This window comes from Lepidochelys kempii, chromosome 2, assembly GCF_965140265.1.
Source record: "Lepidochelys kempii isolate rLepKem1 chromosome 2, rLepKem1.hap2, whole genome shotgun sequence".
In the NCBI taxonomy this organism is placed as follows: Eukaryota; Metazoa; Chordata; order Testudines; family Cheloniidae; genus Lepidochelys; species Lepidochelys kempii.
Window position 1 is genome coordinate 188,850,671 of NC_133257.1, and position 14,478 is coordinate 188,865,148.

Consider the following 14,478-nt stretch of genomic DNA (forward strand, 5'->3'; position numbering starts at 1 on the left):
GCATAGCAGGTACTGGAAATACTGATTTTGCAGGCTTTGATAATGCTGTGAATTATTAAAGAATAGCAGTATCAGGATGTGGCAAAACTTATAAAATCTAATCTATTTAGGTAGCAGTATACTAAGAATTTGATTTTGAAGGCAATGTCTAGCCAGACCAGCATTGCAAGAAATGCACAAGTTTAAAAGGAGAAGCAGTTTGCCTCACCCATCCTTTATTAGGACAATTGTTTCACTTGATAAAACTGCACTAGCCCAGGGCAGAAGGCAATTAGAATTTTGTAAGACGAGTTAATTTGCAAATGACAGCATTTATCACACTAAAATTTACAAATCTTACCTAGATTTTCAGTTATACACCAATAAGCACAAAGTTTAAAAAAAATTAACTAGAACAGCAGAAGTAAATGCTAATCTTGAGTTCTGTAAAAGGCACCACTTGCAAAAAGCTTACTTTACATGCCTTAATAAAACAGAAATAGGGTCTTAAAGCTTCTGGTCTTGAACGGAGGCCATGAGAAATACATGAAGTCATTCTGGATTTCCTGACTACAATAATTTACATTCTAATTAAGTAAAGAAGCACATGTTACTACAGTTTACTGCAGTGTCACAGCAACCCCTGTATTAGCCTAAACTATAGTAAACTGTATCAGCATGGACAACTTTATACTTATCGCTGTGTCTGCACTCGCATTATGATTTCTTCTGGCTTTACGACCATATTAAGAATTTGTTGTTGGATAAAACTTGGTAGAGCCCTATCAGTGAATTTTATTAGATGAGCAGTCAGACTCCTAGTTATAACATTGAAAAAGCATAAACTTAATTTTTTTGTAGGTAGAAACTGGTGTAAAGACATTACCGCACGTGGGCCAGCTGCCTTACATATGAATTGGCATTTTAGAATTAGGTACTGCCCATGTCCATTCCCCCCCTGCTCCTCCCAAAAAAACCCACACTATCTTGGACTCTTTGATGGATGTTTTTCTCCCTTTCATTAATTTGAATCATTTCATACAGTCAATCCTATGTTTAAAGAAAAACTTAGGTCTGAAGCTTAAATTTCAGAAAATCTAACCCAGAAAGACTACACTACACGCATCAGACCAAGTGGGTCTTCACCCACGAAAGCTTATGCTCCAATACGTCTGTCAGTCTATAAGGTGCCACAAGTACTCCTTTTCTTTTTGCGGATCCAGACTAACACGGCTGCTACTCTGAAACAGGACTCTTTGCTGCTTTTATAGATCCAGACTAACACAGCTACCCCTCTGATACCAGAAAGACTGCTATATGTAATCACTGCAACAATCACTTTAGCATTATGCTAGTACATGCTAACTCCAGTTTTTGTTGCACAAGAGTTGAAGGCATAAACTGTATGAAGTTTTTAGAATTTTAGTTTTAAGGTGTAACAGATACGAGTTACAATTAAACTGACAGGGTGCTTTTAACTTGCGGGTCAAGCCTTGTATTAAATCCTTGTATTAAATCTTGTGTTACATCTTTACTTAAGCTTTTTGTCTCATTCTAGAGGCCATTTTCTATCCCGCCCTTTCCTGAGAGGGCAAAAATCCTATGTGAAATTCCTCAAACTACTACCCATTTACACCAAGAGGATCAGCTTAAAGACTCAAGCCTCTTCACTATTAAATTTTGAAGACTGCTTGAATAAAAACAGCAAAGTCAAACACTGGCCTCCTACATTTAAGAAAATAGTTTGCATTTACAGTACATACACTTGATGTATACAATAACGAAATTAAGTTCGTGCAGTTCAGCTCTTAAAGCCACATTTTTTATTTTCAAACAGTGCCACCACCCAGAAGCTGCTATTGATGTTAATGGGATTTGCAGACTAGTACTTTGGAAGATAAGTCACATATTTTTGAAAATCTTGGCCTATTTAAAATTATAGCACATTTTACCACATTTAAGACAGGTAACCAGAACAAATAAACATCTTAAATTCAGTCAAGGCTTTTAGCAGTCAATTGGACTTTGCATGCCAAGTTATATAAAAGTGATAAACCCTAACACAGAAAAGTACACATCTTGCAATAACTTTTTAAGATTAGAGGAAGTTCTCTGGTTCATTCTGGTCACTTTCTAAACAGAGTCTACTATACTCTCATCTACTATACTCTCATAAACAAAGCTCCCAATTTTACTAAAACCCCTCCTTGATTTCCTTCCACTGGCTCAGCATACCAGCCCAGCCTCTTTCCATTCACCACTTGCATGCATACTTTGGGGGAGGGGAGGACCACAGATGTCTGGAAGATAGAGAGTACCAAAACGAGAGAGTCCTTCCATATAGAAGAGCTCAAGAAAATACAGCTAAAAGATTTAAAAAGTGTTGCTATCCCCCCCACCCCACCCCCAAGAAACCCATAAGCAGTTATCACAGCATACAGGTGCTGTAGAATTTCCTCCAAAAATCATACTGAAATCCACTTCTTCCCTAAAGACACATTTAGAAAAACTGCAAGTGCTTTTTTTTTTAAAACTAAAGCAAGTTTCTTTTAATGAAAGAGCCAAGACCAGGTGAAATTTTGTTTTTTAAGCCTAGCTGTCCCAAGAATGACCAACGTTTTAAATAAATCCTAACTCAGACAACAGTTTGGGCAAAAGACAACCTGGAAAAGCCCAAAGCTCTGAACAGGAAAGATGCCTGAGCGTTTAGAAGTTTCATATAAGCCAAGAGGAACAGTAGAATTGGTCCATGGACCACCTCCCCTCCGAAGAATCAGCTCTGCAGGCGAACCCCCACAACACACTGCATATTCTGAAGTGGCCCAGTGCAAAACCAGCAAGTTTTCCTCCCCACGTAGGAGAGCCCCAAGCCGCCTAGCTCGTTCTTTAACGAGACTCCAGCTACTTGGGGTGTTTTAAACTCGCTTTGGTTACACCCAGCTCCGGAGCAGCTTGAACTCAAGACACCCAGCAGCGGCACAGATACGAACAGGAGCCTCTCCTGCAAAACACACATGCAGCTGAGACAAAAGCCCACAATGCAACAGATAACAGCCCCTGCAGTTAAGCAGCAGATTAGTTATTGGATAATTACACAGTACAAACAAACCCGAACCCGCGGCCCGCCCCCCCTCCTGCTATCGGAGCCGCGCTCGAAAGCCTGCCAGCGCCTCCCCAAATCGGCCCGACACTGCTCCAAGCCCGGCTGGTACCCACAGGCTCGGCTACGAGCCTCCCACCCCAAAGCCGGGGTGCAGGAAACTCGCCTCGCCCCGCCACAGGCAGGGCCCCGGCAGCCTCCCACAGCCCGGCACCAGCCACCCGAGAGGCGCCTCGGAGCCGCAGCTGCCGCCGCCTGCCTCCCCAGCCACGCAACTGTCCGGACCGCCCAAATCAAGAGCCCCCGCGTCCGAGCGGCTCCCCACCCAGGCAGCGCTCCCTTGCCGCCCCCGGGGGCCGGCAGCCCTCCGTCCCAGGGCCGGGCCCAGCGCGAAACCTCCACCCCCGCCCCCCCGGCTCCCGCCCCCCCGGCGGGCGCCCCCCACCCCCGCGACCAGCGCCCCCGCCGGGCTGGGAGCAAACCCAGTGCCGCCGCCGGCGGGGAGGAAGCGGGAATTCAGCAGAAAGCGCCACTGACACTGCGGGGAGGCAAGAGCGCAGGGTTCCCCCAGCCCCGGTCTCCGGCCGCTGCCTGCGGCTCCGTCGGTCCGCGCCGGGCGCTTCCCCTGCCGCTGCTCTGCCGCCGAACCGAGCGAGAGGCTTAAAATGGCGTCGCTCGCAAGGAGGTTCTTATAGGCAAGCCAAGGCTCGGCTGTATCCTGCCGCCGCTGCCGGGCTCGGCGCGCAGCATTCCACAGGCACCCAGCGCCAGGGCAGGGGGAGGAGAAATAGTGCCCGGCTCCCGGGGCGGAGGGAGACGAAGGGCAGCTGTGCGCCGCCCGCGGCGGGTCGCTGGCCCCTGCGGAGGGCGCTGGGGGGAGGCGAGTGGAGTTGCAGGGCAGAGGGAGTGAGGGGGGAGCCTGGGGCCACAGCGGGGGGCGCTGTGGAGAACAAGGCAGGATGGGAGCAGTGATCCAGCAGCTAGGGAGGTGTGATGAGGCCGGGGTGGGGGCGGCGGAGACACCTCACTCTGGAGGTTGGGAGCGGGACTGGTTCCTTCCTGCCTGGGGAGAGAAGTTGCTGCCGGGGGGTGGGGGAGCAGCCGTGTGGTGTTGTTCTTAAAGGGGCAGTAACTCCTTGGCAAGCGATCTGGGTCCCCTCACTCCTTCCCCCCCCCATAACAAATTTAGGATTTGCGAGCTGGGGTGAGGGGGGGAGGCTTCACATGCAACCATAGAAAGTGGTGTAGTGTTTCCCAAATGCTTGTTGTGGAGACCAGTGCCAATAATAATCCCTCCGCTCCTTTGCGTTTCCGGCAGCACTGAAAACTTTCTGATTTACAACAGACAGAACTAATAGTTTCAGAGAAAGGCTTGCAAAAAAAGGCGGTGACACCCCCCCCCCCCCCCCCGTCCGCACACACTTTGCCCTGGTGGAGGTACAGGGTGCCCTGCTTTCCTGTCCGCCACTCCTTTAAACAATTAGTGGCAGTGAGTTCTGGGGAAGGTGGTTATGAGACGCATTCACGTAGGCGGAAACGCGTTCTGCAATTCCTTTATAAATATTTGTCAGGAAGCAGTTGCCAAAGAAAGTATCATAGTTATGCAATGGTTTTTGTGGGCGAAAACTCGGATTTTTCGCCTTCTGAAGGAGTTTTAAAAACAGGAAAATATTATGACTTACACAAGCTTTTCCACTGCATGCAGGATCACTCAAATAAATTTGTCAGTCTCTGAGGTGCCACAAGTACTCCTCGTTGTTTTTCCTGATCCAGCTACCACTCGGCGATCTTGCACATGTATTTCAGCCTCTGCATGCAGGATCGTGTATCTTAAACTGTTTTACACACTTTGGCACGTACCATCTTGCGCTGGCAGAATATGCTTATCATATTTAAAAAAAGAAAAGGAGTACTTGTGGCACCTTAGAGACTAAAAGGTGCCACAAGTCCTCCTTTTCTTTTTGCGAATACAGACTAACACGGCTGCGACTCTGAAACCCATATTTAAAAAAAGCCAATATGAGACCTACTCCAGTGCAAGATCACGGTTACAAATAAAGAGTTTATGTTAAAATAAAACAACACCGTAGCTGGCTAGGAAAAGATGTGAATTTTTTTTTAATCCATGGTTTTGCATTAGCAAACTATGTTTCACCTATGTGGGTTGTTGTGTTCATTTTTGTACCCAGGGTGTTGCATTGGGGTGTTTCATATAGGGTTTTTGGGTTTTTTTCGTACATCATATTGCACTAGCAGCATCTCTTTAATAGGGCCTCTTTCTTTGTATCTTGAACTGGATATAATTCACGTAGGCTCTTTCTGCTCCTACCTGATCCTGTACCAGCAAAGCATATTTTTACACATAGGCGGCTCTTTCTTTGTATGCGGGATCTTGCACGAGCGGAATGTTTTAAATAGGCAGTTGATTTTGCAGTGGCGAGATTTATTGTGCAATCTCTCCAAACGCGAGATTTTGCACCGACAAAGTATATTTCAGGCAAACAAAACTGCCTAAATATGGACTTTGTTTGCAGCGTCGCCTCGAGGAGCGTTCACACCGCGCACGCTTGTTGGTGTCGGAAGGGAAGATGCTTTAAAGTCTTCTCCAGAGGAAAGAACGAAAGTGGATCGCCCGCTGCTCCCGCTCTCGCGTTTCCTGTGCCAGGGCGTCCGGGTCATTAGGGGCGCCTTGTCCCTGACTCCGCTCGGCCCCGTGTTTTCCTTGGGTCCTGTCCCATCCGCCCGGGCTCCGCCTCGCTCACCCCAAGGGGTGGGGTTCGGGGCTGGAATGGCGAGCGGCGCTTGGGTGCCAGGAGGCCACGTGGGGAAGCGAAGGCGGCCTCCTCTCTCCCTCGACTTCCCTTTTTTCATCCCCCTCCTCGCACGCTTTTGCCCGGGCAGGTAACGCTGGGCACCCGCAGAATAGAGCCGGGGTAGGACGAAAGCAGAGGCTTTCTCACCTGGGGGAGACTTAAAGTTACTGTTATAAGTTAATGGGCTTTCAAGGTATTGGCTCTTTAATGGCCTCTGTTTTTACTTTCCATTTTAGGGCATGCAACAATCTTCAGCCTGGCGCTGGCGGCCATTGGCCTGTTGGGGCCATTCTCCCAGAAGCTGTCCAAGGTCCAAAACACAACTCCTCGCCTCTATGTGCTGTGTGCATAATCCTGCAGTTAGGGCTTTACGCCTCCCATTTTAAGGAAGTACTGGGGACCCACTTTCATTAGCTAATATATTGCTGCTAATATATAGCTCCTGTTGCACAGCAAGCTACTTTGAATATCCTGACTGAAAGACCCACCCCAATAACCTCACAAGAAACAAAATACAAGAATCAGGCAAAACACATTCTTCTTGGATCATGACCTGAAGGTTTGAGACTCAGACTCTGGCTGACTTCCAGCAGGAGGTAGCCTCTATTGTTCAATAAAACTATTCTACTGTAGGCAGAAAGGTTTCACCGTTAGTGGCATTGCAGTTTGCATCAGGTCTTTTCATTCTGCTTTATGATAGCTCTCCAAGGCAGCGTGGTTTTGGGGGTTAGGTTGGAGGCTAGAGGCAAAAGAGCTTACTTCTTTGTGAAACTCCTTTTTCCCCCAGCTGCTTTGCTGCATGACCTTGGGCAAATCCTGTATCAATCATGTATGCCTTGGCTTCACCCTCTGTAAAATGGGGATAATATTACTGACTGACCCACCTTTTAGATTCTTAGATGAAAGGTGCTGTTTCAGTGAAAGTGTTGTTATCAAATTCACTACAAGCAATTCCTTTGGGTCCTTGATAACAACAGTAGAATCAGTCAAATGCCCTTGATGCACTGCATGGTCCCAGATACCTTTCAGAGTCTCTTTGTGTGCTGTCCTACCCCCTGAGGCCTGAGGGGACAGGGCTGCTGGAGCCTGGATTTTCCAGGAAGGGTAGTCTGTTTGCTTCTGGCCTCAGGACTGTGGACTGCTCTTCTTTTTGACATGAGGAGGACCATTGGAATGATCCTCTTTTAAAGGAGGTTTAAAAACTTTTTAAAATTATAAATATCAGAAGGCCTTCAGCAGATTGTGTTGCCTTATAGTGAGTTGAAGAGGAGTTATAATATTGTATATTTTAAGCCATTTAATCTGTACTTGGTTTATTTCAGAGTTGTTATGTTTTGTATGGAGGCACAGGCAATTAATATTTTGATTTGGTTTGGTTTAGCACTATTTAGTTAGTGAGCAGTTAACTATTTACTAGATACTTTCTGTTTTGTGGAGCTAGCTGAGAAGAGCCATTGCTTTAATAGCTATATGTAAGTCTTACAATTGCAATTTACTTTAACTTGTAATATCATTGTGTTTTATTACAAATGTTTCTAAAAGAGGGTAGGGTATAGCAAAAGGGAAACATTTTGTCTTGGCTACTAGAATGCAGAGCTTCAGTTAATGAATTTACAATAAACAATAGTGTTGCTGGGTGATAGACTATATACAATGTCTACTTATTGTCTTCCCAGCCCACAAGCATTCATTATATATATATATATAGCTTTAAAAGTTTCTTAAGACCTGATTAGTACTTTAATAGATTTGTTTTGGTAACTGTTTGTTAGTTGACTACACTGCAGACTTCTTTAAAAAAAAGGTCAAACAGTCTTCTAGCAAGACCATTGTGTATTTCTGCAGTGAGAAATCTTCGCTGCAAAGGAAAACTTCTTGGTTAAATTTTAAAAAATAATGATTCAAATCTCCTAGCCATTTTTTTTACATCCTTGGCATTGTTTTTGCAGAGTCAACTTTTAACTCCACACCACAATAGGGAGCAGCTAAACAGGAAAAAAAATGGATAAAGGTAAATTTTGTTGGTCACCTTTCTTGCTAAGGATATTGGAATATAGCTATGTTGTCTTAAAGCACACAGTAAAGAATAAGTAGCAATGGTACTAATATGTACTCAAAGCAGAATGAACAATTAAAGTTATATTTAAGTCACTGGGCCGGAATCTTTGATTTCCCATACAGATGTAAAAAGTAATTAGCTTCTAACTGTGCATGTTTTAGGTGCAGATTACAGACTCCGTTACAATACTGTTAAAATGCTAATATTTATGTGTTCAGTTTAGCAACACCACAATGCAGCATGTTGGACATTTTAAAAAAAAATTCTTCCACTGAAATTAAGTGTGCGGTGTATAAAAACATATTTGCACTTTTCCTGGAACACATGGAAGGGCAGAAAAAATAAAGCAAATGCTTGTAGTGTTCAAACATTCTACTTGAGACACAGGATTAAGTAATGTAATGTTTGCTGCATAGTTGGGAAATATATTTTATTAATACAAGACAAAAACTTTGCTGTAGTAAAGCAAAAATGTGATAGCCAGACCCAACTTTGGTAAAATACTACTGTTAGCAGATACTTTAAACAAGAAAGAAAAATAATTAGCCAAGTTTGAGATCTTGGTTAGGTTTGCTTTTCTCGTAAAATAATGAGACAAAAAATGTTGCAAATATCATAGTTGTAGATCATCTTCTTGAAATGAAGGCAGACCGTAAAACATTAATAAATTAGTGTGAAAATGATAGGTCAAAACAGCTGGTTAGTTGGTTGAAATTACATAAAATAGAGCACTCTGTAGGTGTTGTTCCAAATATTAGAAATAGTTATTAGTGACCAGAAATAGTAATCAATGACCAGGACAGTTCTTTCTGTACTATTCTTTCATTTTTATGTTTTTCTTCTAGAGACATGCAACATTTCTGTTAGCCACCTTAATTTGTTTGAAAGCCAACAGCAGTTTAACTGTATATTTCAGATGTGTTTCAGAAACTGAAAAAGTCTTTAACTGATTTAGCAGCTGAGGCATTCTTCATCACAATATCCAATTATTGGCATATTAAGCAGTAGATACTGCAAAACTAAACAAACCGAAATGGAAGTTTTGCCCTTACCAAATACATATATTTTAACTACTAACCAAATTAATAAACAAATTGCTTTGCATTTATAATATTAATCATGGATAATTATGATCAAGACCAACAGAAATCCACAAGTCTGTTCTCTTTGAATTTTGTCATATCTAGTATCCCACAGAACCCAAGTTTTCATTTAAAAATGTATATAAATATATGCCTGACTCTTACTGATTATGTACCTTGCCTTCCTAGTTTAAAGGAATGTGTGATTGCTGTGTTCACTCAGCCTTGCAGAAAAACTAGCGCAAACAAACTAAAACAATAGACACAAAGGTGCAATACCTACCTCCTCTCCCCCACTCCGCTCCATCCACAAGAAGCCATTTATTTTTCATATGGGTAACCCTTTAAATGTCAGTACTGTAGAAAGAAGAACGCTATATGTGATCAGAGAGAAAAACACTTTAAAAATTGAGTTGGTGTTTTTAAAAAGTTCAGTTTCAGTCCTGTTTTTTAAGAGTGATTAGGACAGATTTTTCTAATTTAATATGTAATCTGAAAATATTAGACATCAGGATAAGAGTTTCATTTAACAGACCTCCAGATAGGCTATTTTTGGACGAGAAGTTCAGATTTGCAGTACATCTCATAGCTCAGTTTAATCTTTTGATTTCTTTCCAGCTGCAAAGGCTAAGTAGTTGTAAATACCTCTTGTCAATCTAGAAAGTTGGCTACTCTCACACAAGCAAGTAACTAAGAATCCGCTGGGCAAATTCAATGGGAGTTGCTCTGAAAACTTTCATTTGGGTCTGCAGTATTAGTTCATGGCAGGTCTGTAATTATACAAAACAAACAGTATATATCTTACGTCTTGGTTCTGAATTTCTTAGCAGCATGAAATATGGTTATCACCATACTCTAGAAGTAAGTATTTACGGTCACCATTGAAAGAGTATGAGTAATGGAGACAACAACTAGATACTCAAATGACACAAAGCGCTTACAGTATGTTTTCCTTTCAGTGTTCTTTCAATGCAGAGTAAATATCATTCCAGCTCTTAGAAATCATCATTCTTTCCCCCTTTTTATTTCAAAATGGTTGCAGATTTTTCATTCACGAAAAGGTTAAAGGCGTTCCCCATCGCAAGAGGGATTATCTTACCAGAGGATTCTGGGACTGCAGATGTATACTGCGGCAAAATCCTAAATTCATCGGAAAAAAATCATTTCCAGACCCCAGCTGCTAAAAATAATAGAATTATAGTAAATCATTGATAAGATTAAAACATAAACCCATTTTTACATTCCAAAGTGTTTTAAAACATGAGTCTTTTCTCTTAATTCATTTCTTAAATAATGCAAATTTTAAAGTAGCTTTCCTATCCCGAGCACACAGCGCCATGAAATCGATAATTTTTGATCTTTTGGTTAGTAGGCAACATGGTGAGCTATTGCAGTGACTGCAGGCAGCAGACATGTTCTTGTAAGCTAAAAATTTTCATATTGTTTTTGAGCCATTGAGATTTGTAGATGGGATATAGCCAGTTATACCTTCAGCTCGCACTTTGCTGTAAGGACGTAAAACAGTTTAGTTTTAGCCAGACATATAAATATAAATATATATTTTAAAAACAAGAAGCATTACTGGATTTTAAACAAAAAATTATGTAAAAAGAATGGCTGGTGTGATTATAATCACATCATGCAGGGTCCACGGTTTCCATTTAGTGAAATTTCGCAGAGGGCAAGTTCTTAAGAACATCCCTGCTGTGCAGAGTGAAAAGCATGAACAAACCAAAGACAGAATTCATCTGTGTTTATATTTTACAGACAATGAAAAACCTACTCTTTGTATGCCTTTTTTTCCACCTTATTATTTCATGAAAACTGCAGCATTTTCCCCACCCCCACCCGAACTCTCACCACCCAGCACTGCGGTGTGCGGTGTTTCTTTCTCTCTTTTTTCCCCCCCTCTTCTTCTTTTTTGCTTTCACAAATTCTGCACGCGCCATCTTTGTCTATTGTTATTCTTTTCTAATTTCAGTTACCCATTCTCTTTCAAATCAGTTAATAAATAGAACGCTAAATGCCTGATGGATGCCTGTGTGTTTAATTTTGTTCCCCATTTTGCTCTGAAAAATAATAATTAAAAAACCCCATGCCCCACCCCAAGAATTTTCTAGTATTACCGTAACCTGTTGTGTATAGTGGTTATAAAAATATTATTAACATAATAGCAACAGCTGCAGCCTAAATAGAAGCTAGGAGATAATTAATGTGCTACAATAAATTAATTTGCTGCAGGTGCTTGTGCTCTGAACTGTATAACCCAAACCATTTCAAGTCTGAATACAATTACAAGTCTCCCCACATGCTAAAACAAAATGCAGAGTGAAATATCTTGTTGTTATAAATATCTTGTGTGCCTGTTGTCAAAGACCATCCTCTGCCCTGAACATTTTAGCCATCAGTAGAGAAGTGGAACAGACAATTTAAAAACCCTAGTAGAAATGTATATATATTTAAAGACGCTCCTGTGATATGTCCAGGCTTGAAAATGTAATGTCTGCCTATATATTAAATTACACCAATCATCTCTAACCTTCTGTATTCCAGAGTTTTGTAGGTAAAGACTTACTGAGATATTGCATATGTATAATTGGGAAGGTGTGGGTTGTAAGCATCTCAAGAGTAAGTGATGCAAATTTGTATATTTTCCATTTACTTCATAGTAGAGAAAAGCAATTGTATTTGCTGTTCAGTTTATAGAATCTGCAGTGAATTAGATGAAGAATTTTACTCTCCTCTCTGATAAACAGTACTAATGGGAGCCAGTTGTAGTTTACCTTTCAGAAATATGCCAAGTAACACACTGCAGCACGCTAAGACTACAAGGACAGGAGGCTGAGTGAAGCTAAACTGCCCAGAAGCAACTGTCCATTTTCATTCTTGCACCACAGTGCGATGATTAACTTTGTGCATGTAAGAAGAAGAACATACAGACGTAATTGCCTGAAACTTTGTGAAGAAGCTGAACTAAGGCTGAAGTTTAGAACTAAATTGTGCTGATTTTTCTTCATTAACATTCTACTAATGGAAATTAGTTTTCTGTCTTCATTACCACAATGTACACTGCACTCTTTTGAAAATGTAATTTAAGCAAAGAGTTGTATATTGTGTATTTTAATAGATTGCGCATTCACTGAGTAAACTTAAAATTTTTTTTCTGTAATCTAACAAAAGTAATAGTGTGTGTATCCTAACAGGAACTATAAAACTAATTTCTTGGAGACTGCATAGATTTTATCTATATTTTTGTTTAACTTACCAGTGAGTACTTGGAGGGAACCTTGATGCTGAAACACCACTTGCACTGCACTCTGAGTTGGCTGCGAGGTTTGATGCATAAAAGATATTCTTAAAAGGCCTGATGAGCTGCCCTTACGCACATTGGTAACTGTTTACTGACATGAGAAATCCTACTGATGAAGTTAATTGTATTACTCATGTGAACATGAGTAAGGGTTGCATAAATAGGGCCTAAACTAGAATTTGTATGCCTAGTACCTTAATGAGAAATACCTACAATCATCAGTTATTCAAAGATCTATATACTGTACCAGGGAAATTTTCTTGGTTTATATGAAAGCTTTGGTGTCAGAATCTATTTTATTTCTCCTGCTTCTTCCCATCCACTTTAAGGGCCTGATTCTTAAGTCCTTACATACGCCAAGCTTCTGTTGATGCCAATAGTTATTTTGCTAGGGTAACAACTGCAAGATCAGTCCCTATATTTTAGATATTCCGGTAATGTCTATAACAGTTTATTATAATATTCCAAAAAAGAATGATCCCATTTATTAAAATGTACCACTAATTTGCATATGTAGCTCCATAAAACAAAAACCAAGATACTTTTTCTCAAACTTCTGCACAAAATGTATATTTCTATAATCCAAGTCCATAATTTTTCTTCTCCCACAGTAAACTTGGTACTATAACATGGGCAACGTTAGGCTTCATCCTGGGAGCACCACCAAAAAACCCCATCTGATTTGGAAGTAATTCAGGATCAAGCTCTTAGCCAGGAAAATAAGATGGAGTGATATTGTCTTGTTCCCAATAGCGGGCCATGTTTTGCTTTCAGTTGATTTCAATAGGACTTCTGATTAAAAACTGACAGTACAATATGACTGAAGGAATAAAAGATAACTATGTTATTCAAGAACAGGAATTATACTATCATTATTCTGGAGCAGAAATAGTTACCTTGTCAACAATTTGTAACTTTGTTTTCTATCTAAAGTACTTAGATAGAAAACATAGTATCTGAGCACCTCACAGTGTACACAAATTTACAAATAGGGAACTGAGGACAGAGTTTCAAAGGTATTTAGGTGTAAAAGGTATAAAGGACAGAGTTTCAAAGGTATTTAGGTGTCTAAAGATGGAGATAGGTGCCTGTTGGGATTTTCTAAAGGGCTTAGCTGCCTAACTCCCATTGAAGGGAGCAAGGTGCTTTTGAAAAATCCCACTAGGTGCCTATCTGCATCTTTAGGCATCTAAATACCTTTGACAACTCTGTCCCCAAATCACTTGCTCAGTCACAGAAGAAGGAGGCATAGCAGGACGTTGAACCCAAGTCTCTTGAGTCCTAGGCTAGACCCCAATCAATGGAGCATTCTTTCTCCCTATTCCTAGTCACTATAAAGAAAAATATAGCAGGTATTAGTGGCAATTGGCATACATATGGTGAGTATTTATTTGAGGGGAAAGGGATGTGTGTGTATAGTTTCTTTATTTCAAGAGAAGGTATATATGTGAGGAAGAGAAAATGGATGGATGCAAGATGATACGACAGTCATACATTGTATTGCTGGCTGTATGTATGTAACAAAACTATCTTTTCATGGGCTAGACTGGGTTCTCAAACTTCATTGCACCATGACCCCCTTCTGACAACAAAGTTACTACAGGACCCCAGGAGGGGGGCGGAGCCCAAGCCCGGCCACCCTGGGTGGGGGGGCAGGAGAGGAGACCGCAGGCCAAGCCATGCCACCCTGGGTGTGGTGGAGAGGGGGCAACAGCCTGAGCCCTGTTGTCCCAGGTGGGACTGGAGCTAGAGCTTCAGCCCTGGGTCCCAGCAAGTCTAATGCTGGCCTGGCAACCCCATTAAAATTGGGTTATAACCCACTTGAGGTGCATCCAATGAAGTGAGCTGTAGCTCACGAAAGCTTATGCTCAAATAAATTGGTTAGTCTCGAAGGTGCCACAAGTACTCCTTTTCTTTTTGCGAATACAGACTAACACGGCTGCTACTCTGAAACCTACAGTTTGAGAACCGCTGGGCTAGAGTGACTAAAGATTCAATTTTATTATAACTATTGACCAGGGGGGCCCAGTTCTGCCAGATCCTGAGCACCAGCTACAACAGGCCTTCCCCTAGAAGTGAGGGAAATCAGTGGACTACTCACATACTTACAGTTAAGCACATATGTGAGTGCTTTG

At 41.7% G+C, this 14,478-nt stretch overlaps 1 protein-coding gene and 1 long non-coding RNA gene across 4 annotated transcripts in view; one reads left to right on the forward strand and one right to left on the reverse strand.

Annotated features, from left to right (window-relative positions):
• CTNNB1 (catenin beta 1) overlaps positions 1 to 4,011 on the reverse strand; it is a 32,672-nt gene extending 28,661 nt beyond the window's left edge. The window contains exon 1 of one of the 2 annotated variants that reach the window (XM_073333135.1): positions 3,617 to 4,011. The gene's annotated coding sequence lies outside the window, so the exon portion shown is untranslated. The remainder of the gene's footprint in view (positions 1 to 3,616) is intronic. The other variant, XM_073333134.1, reaches the window with a different exon arrangement.
• Positions 4,012 to 5,072: 1,061 nt separating this feature from the next.
• Positions 5,073 to 12,234, forward strand: LOC140907357 (uncharacterized). 2 transcript variants are annotated; one of them, XR_012157472.1, is made up of 4 exons: positions 5,073 to 5,980; positions 6,129 to 6,488; positions 7,842 to 7,903; positions 11,812 to 12,234. It is a non-coding gene; the product is annotated as an uncharacterized lncRNA (long non-coding RNA). The 2 variants fall into 2 exon arrangements; XR_012157473.1 differs by having other exon boundaries at positions 5,079 to 5,980; positions 6,129 to 6,202.
• Positions 12,235 to 14,478: the final 2,244 nt, after the last annotated feature.